The sequence below is a fragment of the Zea mays genome, chromosome 4 (genome assembly GCF_902167145.1).
Source record: "Zea mays cultivar B73 chromosome 4, Zm-B73-REFERENCE-NAM-5.0, whole genome shotgun sequence".
In the NCBI taxonomy this organism is placed as follows: domain Eukaryota; kingdom Viridiplantae; phylum Streptophyta; class Magnoliopsida; order Poales; family Poaceae; genus Zea; species Zea mays.
Genome location: NC_050099.1, coordinates 56,316,117 through 56,322,619, shown reverse-complemented (window position 1 = coordinate 56,322,619; position 6,503 = coordinate 56,316,117). Strand labels below are relative to the sequence as shown.

At 43.7% G+C, this 6,503-nt stretch overlaps 1 long non-coding RNA gene across 1 annotated transcript; it reads left to right on the top strand.

Annotated features, from left to right (window-relative positions):
• The first annotated feature begins 3,190 nt into the window (after positions 1 to 3,190).
• On the top strand, positions 3,191 to 6,053 carry LOC109945513 (uncharacterized). Its single transcript, XR_002268714.3, has 2 exons — positions 3,191 to 3,517; positions 5,722 to 6,053. It is a non-coding gene; the product is annotated as an uncharacterized lncRNA (long non-coding RNA).
• Positions 6,054 to 6,503: the final 450 nt, after the last annotated feature.

Sequence of the window (6,503 nt, the reverse complement as noted above, 5' to 3'; positions counted from 1 at the left end):
TACACTATATAAGTATGAATACAAGATTGAAACTTAAATGCTTAATATAAATGCGGAAACTTAAATAGCAAGGTAGAGATGCAAACTCTCGTGGATGACGCTGGTATTTTTACCGAGGTATCCGGAACCGCACAAGGTCACGACTAATCCTCGTTGGTGCCCCTACGCAAAGCGAAGCCCACGTGAGGTCCAAGCACCTCAGTCGAGTAACTCCGAAGAGAGCCGCAGGCTTTCTCCACGCGCAAGTGGTGCTCCGCTTCCGGCTCCTCTCGGACGCTCCCCACCGTCTTCACTATCGAGCTTCCGGCCGAAACGCAGCGGGCCTCGTTCCCTCCCGTACACGGTGGCAGCCGTGACACAAACGTGGTTGTTACGGTCTCGCAAGACTCTCACCGCACTCGGTACAATTACAACGGCTTGCGCAAGAACCGAGGGGTTGTGTGGTTTGTCTAAACTCACTCAACTAAATAGGATTCACCTAGAGCAAGCGCTAATGCGGTCTAACTAACCTAAGCACTTCGCAAAGCACCTACGCTAATCACCGAGTGATTCTATTAAGCACTTGGGTGTTTGAGCTCTTGGAAATGTGCACTATATGTCTTGGTATGTTGCTTGGGCTCTCACACTAGAGAATGGCCGGTTGGGGTGGTATTTATAGCCCCCAACCCCAATTCTAGCCGTTGGACAGAAAGCATCAACTTTCTGTCGTTGGGCGCACCGGATAGTCCGGTGCACCACGGAACAGGCACTATGCAGTGTCCGTTGCACGCCACGTCAGCCGATCGTTGGCGTCTGTAGCAGTCGATCGTTGGATCCGACCGTTACCCGACTGTCCGGTGCTATAGCTCGAGGGCGCCTGTCTGCGGCCCCTCTGCGCAGACTGTCCAGTTGTCCCAGTGGACAGTCCGGTGCGCACCGGACAGGTACTATTCACTGTCCGGTGCGCCACCAGGCGCTGGCTGACAACCCTCTTCTAGGGTTTTTATGCTGATTCCTTCGGGCTTCTTTTGTTCTTGAGTCTTGGACCACTACGTATATTTTTATGTCTTCTTTTGAGGTATTGCATCCTCATTGCCTAAGTCCAATCTTCTTCGCATTCTGTGAACTACAATTATAAACACTAGCAAACACATTAGTCCATAGATTGTGTTGATCATCAAACACCAAAACTCATTAAGCCAAATGACCCGGAGTCCATTTTCCTTACAATAACAAAGTTATAGATCTATATGAGGAGTATAAGTTTGGTTAAGTCACCTAGCCCCAACACTGATTGGAACTTGGAGAAAAACTATTCCAAAGTAGAGCTGTCAGAAAGTGTGGATTTCAGACTTGGTGAAATACAGGGTTTGAATTTCAGTATTTAGTGCAAACTTTGGGCCTTTGTAGTTCGCAATCCTTATGGTTTTGGTTAATGGTCACTATATAAAACTTGTATAGGAACTATAGGAGTATAAACTCTATTAAGCAACTTGCCCCTAAAAGTATATGCTACTAGGAGAAAAGGTGGTCCAAACCGTGCTTGACAATTTTTTGGGTTTTCATATTTGAAACAGTAACTGAATCTGAAACTTAGTGTTTTGATAGCAATTTTGAAGCTGGTTTGTGGCCAACCTATAAGGTTTTAGGTTGTGGTGTTTGTAGATAAAAGGAAGACCATATAATGGTGAACACCTTTTTTAAGGGTGAGGGCATGATCCTACACAACTATTGGAGAAAATATGGTTCCAAAATTAGATGTCAGTTTGATGGCAACTGAATTTTTGTTCAGTCTCTGAAACCTAAATCTCAGTGTAGGATGCCTAGTTTGGAGCTCTCTAGTATTTGATCTATATGTATTTGGTTTGGTACAACTATAGCAAACTTGGAAAGCTTGAGTTGATAAACAAGTTTGCTATAGTGAGATGGGCATGATTCTACATAAACTTGGGAGTAAAGTGTCTCCAAAGTTCTCTGTCAGATTTGAGAGGGGACTGATTTAGTTGATTGTTGCTAGGAAATTCAGTGAGTTTTTACTCACCTTTGGAGCTCTATGGTAATTAAACCAAGGAGATTTGGGTTCGGAATTCTCTAGCAAACTGAAAGGCCATATATAGGAGGACAAATTCCCTTAAGGCTCCGTTTGTTTCGTTGGAATTGAATTCCATTTTAATAATTATAATTTAGACAAAACTAATTAAGTTCATATATTTATATATGTAATATATTTGTATATTATCTTAAAACTTATGAGAGAGATAATTATATAGTACATTAATGTTATAATGAAGCAAGTAGAAGAGTGTGCTATAAGTTGTACATTAGAAAAATAGCATGTAAATCTATAGAATCAATTTTCATCTCTCACCTCAAGAATTTGAGATAGTCTTATATGATAACTTTGGAAAGTGGTGGAATGTCACATTCTAAAAAAATAGCCTATTACATAGTAAGATTCTAATTCTTCAAAATGAAAGGAAACAAATGTTGGTCTTGTGCTACACAAAATTCGGAGTAAATGACCAAGAAGTGGCACTGTCAGTCGGTGTGAACTCTGAACTGGATTCGGAGAACTGAAACCTGGTTCAGTGAAATGTGGTTGACTCTTGGACACCATAACTTGTGATATATGCAGTTTGGATCCTAGATTCTTGTAACAAACTTGAAGAGCCTTAGTTATTGAGCAAGTTTGATTATAGGGGACTGGTCTGTTCTTAACAGGAATGGGAAAAGGGGGGGGGGGGGGGGGGTGCGGGGGAATGAACAGGGAGGATCAGACCAGCTAAAGCAGTTCAGTGATTCCCAAATATCTGAGGAAAATATCGACGCCACTATGAAATCTGAGTACGGGAGATAAGTGAGATATTTGGGGGTGTAACTTGGACAGGTTCACTGCCATGGTGTGGTGTCAAGCATGCCCAACGGTACCCTCCAGCAGTGTTCATCCGGTGTCTGTCTGCCTGCCCTCGTGTCCTAGCGCCATGACCATCATCTGACTGAGTTGTTAACCTTACGTGGTGACCTTGCATGGTGGTGTGTTCTGGTCTGGTAGCAGCAGGTGGCAAGTCGGCTCGTGTTGTCCATAGCCACCGCAAAGATCCACAGATGGTGATCGGGTCTCGCTGTGTAGTCACAGCGTTTAGGAAAGGAGGAAAATTCGTCGTGTCCCTATCTCCTTTGTTGAAATTGGTCGTGCACCTTGGTCTGCCATCCCCTTTTGGCCGTATAGCCCAAGCATAGAAGTCTGACTTTGCCTGACCTTGCCACAACATGCCTTGACCCCATCGGACCTCGTCGTGCCCTCTCGCACCTGCCCCACCATAGCCAACACTCTTCGAGATAAACACACCCAAGTCTTTGTGTGTTCTGAGTTCCTTTATATGCCGTGATGATTATGAGCCCGCCCGATTGAACTCTACCGTAGCAGAGCCTCAGAAACATCACGTCGCCACCGGTGAATGCCGCTTCGGACCACCTCCTCGTCGACCGGCCAACCCGAATGTTCTCCTATCGAGTGTGCACGAGCGTCGTAGCTATGGTGAGTCATTGATCCTTCCCAGACTGTTTAATCGAGCGCTATCATGTTATGTTGCTAGGAGCAGGCTCGCTGGAGTCCTAGTTCCCCCATCACCATGGTCAGGGTGATCCCTAAGGTGTAGTGGTCAAATTAGTGCATGGGTTGAAGTCGCCTTAGCTCAGGGATGATGCTTGAGCACTTGCTACCACTGGAGTGGGCCGCCGGCGACCGGTTTTCTCGACCGGACACAGGTGTTTGATCGGAGTCCTTTAGTGTGATACCCGGTTTGCAAAGAGGAGAAGTGGAGGTTATTCTTTTTGTTCTTTTTCCTCATTTGGGTGATGCGCTTTGGAAATTTGGAATTTATGGAAAACATTCACCTGTAAAACAGTAGAATTTCTTTGGTTAGTTGTTTGCGATGGGGTTGGCAGCTGTCACATGAGCGAGTTGGGCCTTGAACCTTGATCCGGCCCAATAGTCTCCCCTAACCCTAGCCGCCCCCCTTTCTCCTTGGGATTTTTGCAGCCGCCCCTTCCCCTCCCCTTTCTCTTGGACGCCACCCCTTCCCCCCTCTCCCATCTTCCTCCTCAAACCTTTGCAGCCCTCACCACCCAAAACCCTAGCCGCCCCCCATTTCTCTTCCCCCTCTCCAAGGTGCAGCCCTCCCGCGTGGTTCTCCGTCGTGTGGCTGCGATCTCAATTGGAGTTTGGAGGGAGGAAGAAGGAAGGAGGAAGGGAAGAACCCAAGGTGAATTCATGTTTAACTTTTGTTGTTTTTGTGCTGCAATCAATTGGATTATGCGTTTATCTTTGCGAATCGGTAGAGATGCTGTCCAGGAATTTTGTGAGTGGGTGGACAACAGTAGTTCTAGGGATTTCTGGGAATTTTCGTGGGTTAATTAGTGGGAATAAGTGGGATAATTATATAGAGCTTTGTCATACCTTTCCAACTAGTACTTATGCGCTCGATTCGGAGTTATAATTTAGGAGATATCGTTGTTTGAATCCGGGTATGTTGCTGTCCAAAAAACAGATTTTTCAGGTGGGTGAACAGCAGTAGTATTAGCAGTTTCTGAGAATTTTTCGTAGGTAATTAGTGATAACAAGTATGATAATCATGTAGGGCTTTGTCTTATCTTTCCAATGAGTACTTATGCGCTTGATTTGGAATTATATTGTAAAAGATACCGCTGTTTGAATCCGGGTATGTCGCTGTACAAAAGAGAAAAAAAAATAGATTACAGGGTTTATCTTGTGGACTATTTTGGGCTAATTAGATATTGGAATTTAATTATAAATTGTATACAAAACTTGTGGGGAATTTTATGTAGATGCCTCTGGAGTTTTTGTTTGTTACCACTGCTGTCATAATTTTAAAGTTATGAAATTATTAAGTAGCGTCGCTGCAGTTTGGTGGGTGTGGGGAGAGATGTTACCCGCGGCGGGGTTTGAGATTGTGCGTAGGTGCGACGTCGTTTATGAGCCTGATTGTGTGAAATTGGTGCACTAAGTTGTGTGTCAAAAACAGGCGGTGGACTTCCGGATCGTACTTAGGGATTTGCCCAAACTTCCGGTGAAGGCAAGTAAAACAGTGATGGTTATTCCATCTGTTGATTGAAGAGTCTTATACTTGATTATGTTTGTGCTATTTGTGTTCGTATTCATATTCCTAATTGGGTACCGTTGTTTGAAATTATTCATGTTTTATTGATTATACATGTGGAGGGTGTGGTTTGATCATGTTACCCATGTGGTTTATTATGTGAAACGGGTGGAAGTATATGTCTAGCACATTTTATTTGGGAAGAACTCATGTTGTTGACATGCATAATGCATTCATCATCCATTGCATTGAAGTTTCGTCGCGATCTTATGGTCCGACCGTACCAGTACAGTGAGCATCATATGTTGCTCGAGAAGGGGTATGATGCAGCTTCATATCCTTAGAGGTATGAAGGCAGAAGTCATACTGCATCTGTAGCCATGTGCATTCATGAGAGAAGTGTGGAACCTATTATGGTGATGTGGATAATGTGGATCTTTACTTTGTAATTCATCTTGGCATTGAGTAATTGATTACTTGCTTACTTGCTGTAAATTAATATTTAAGAAAGAAGTTGGAAACCATGTGGTTGCTTATGCACGGTTGGCTTACATTGTCCAACTGTTGTTTGTTTTTTTACTTGCTGAGATGTGTCATCTCACTCTTGCATTGTCTGATGCAGGCACCTGATCTTTGCTTTGGGAAAGAAGGGATGTAGCAGCACATCCACCACACTTTTAAATAAAGGAACCACTGCTTAATAATGATGTTAAACAAGGAGGATCAAGTCTAGGGGATTATTACATTCTAATCTTTCATGGTAGTTGAACTGTTTAGTTTGGTGGGCTGAGTTGTCTATCTTTTGTCTGGTCATGAATGTTCATTTCTACTGTTGCATTTCGTTTATACTATGTCAATTATCTGTCTTTTATATCCTGTATAAACTTTATGCTTCCCTTGTTATGCTACTTTCAAGGGAGGTGCTGCCGGATTTTGCAATACTTTCTTTCTCTATGTGTTGCATAAGTTTTGTAGAAAGGTTTTTTTGGTAACATCCATTGTGTGTGATTAGTGGGGTGTTACACTTAGAGGAGGTGATTGTGCGAAGGAGAATAAAGTGAGGGGCCTCGGTGTATTGTTAGAGAGACAGAAAAATAATGGCGTAGAGTCTTGACTGATTATTTAATAAGCCGAGGGCCTCCGTGCAAAGTCATGCGTGTGGGCGCGGGCTGCCAGCCATGGGCTGGCTTTGCCCTGTTGTGCAGGCCACGTGGGCCGGTTTGGGCCCAACACTATTGACAAGTTTTGCTTTTTCTTTTACCTCAAAGCTTGAAAATTGAGCCAAAAATCATAGACAATTCAAAAAATAGTGGGACAAATTTGATGAGGTGTCACACCCAGTTATGGAAGGTAAACCGAATGCGAACCATAAACGTGTCAGGATCAGAAATTCACGTACACACG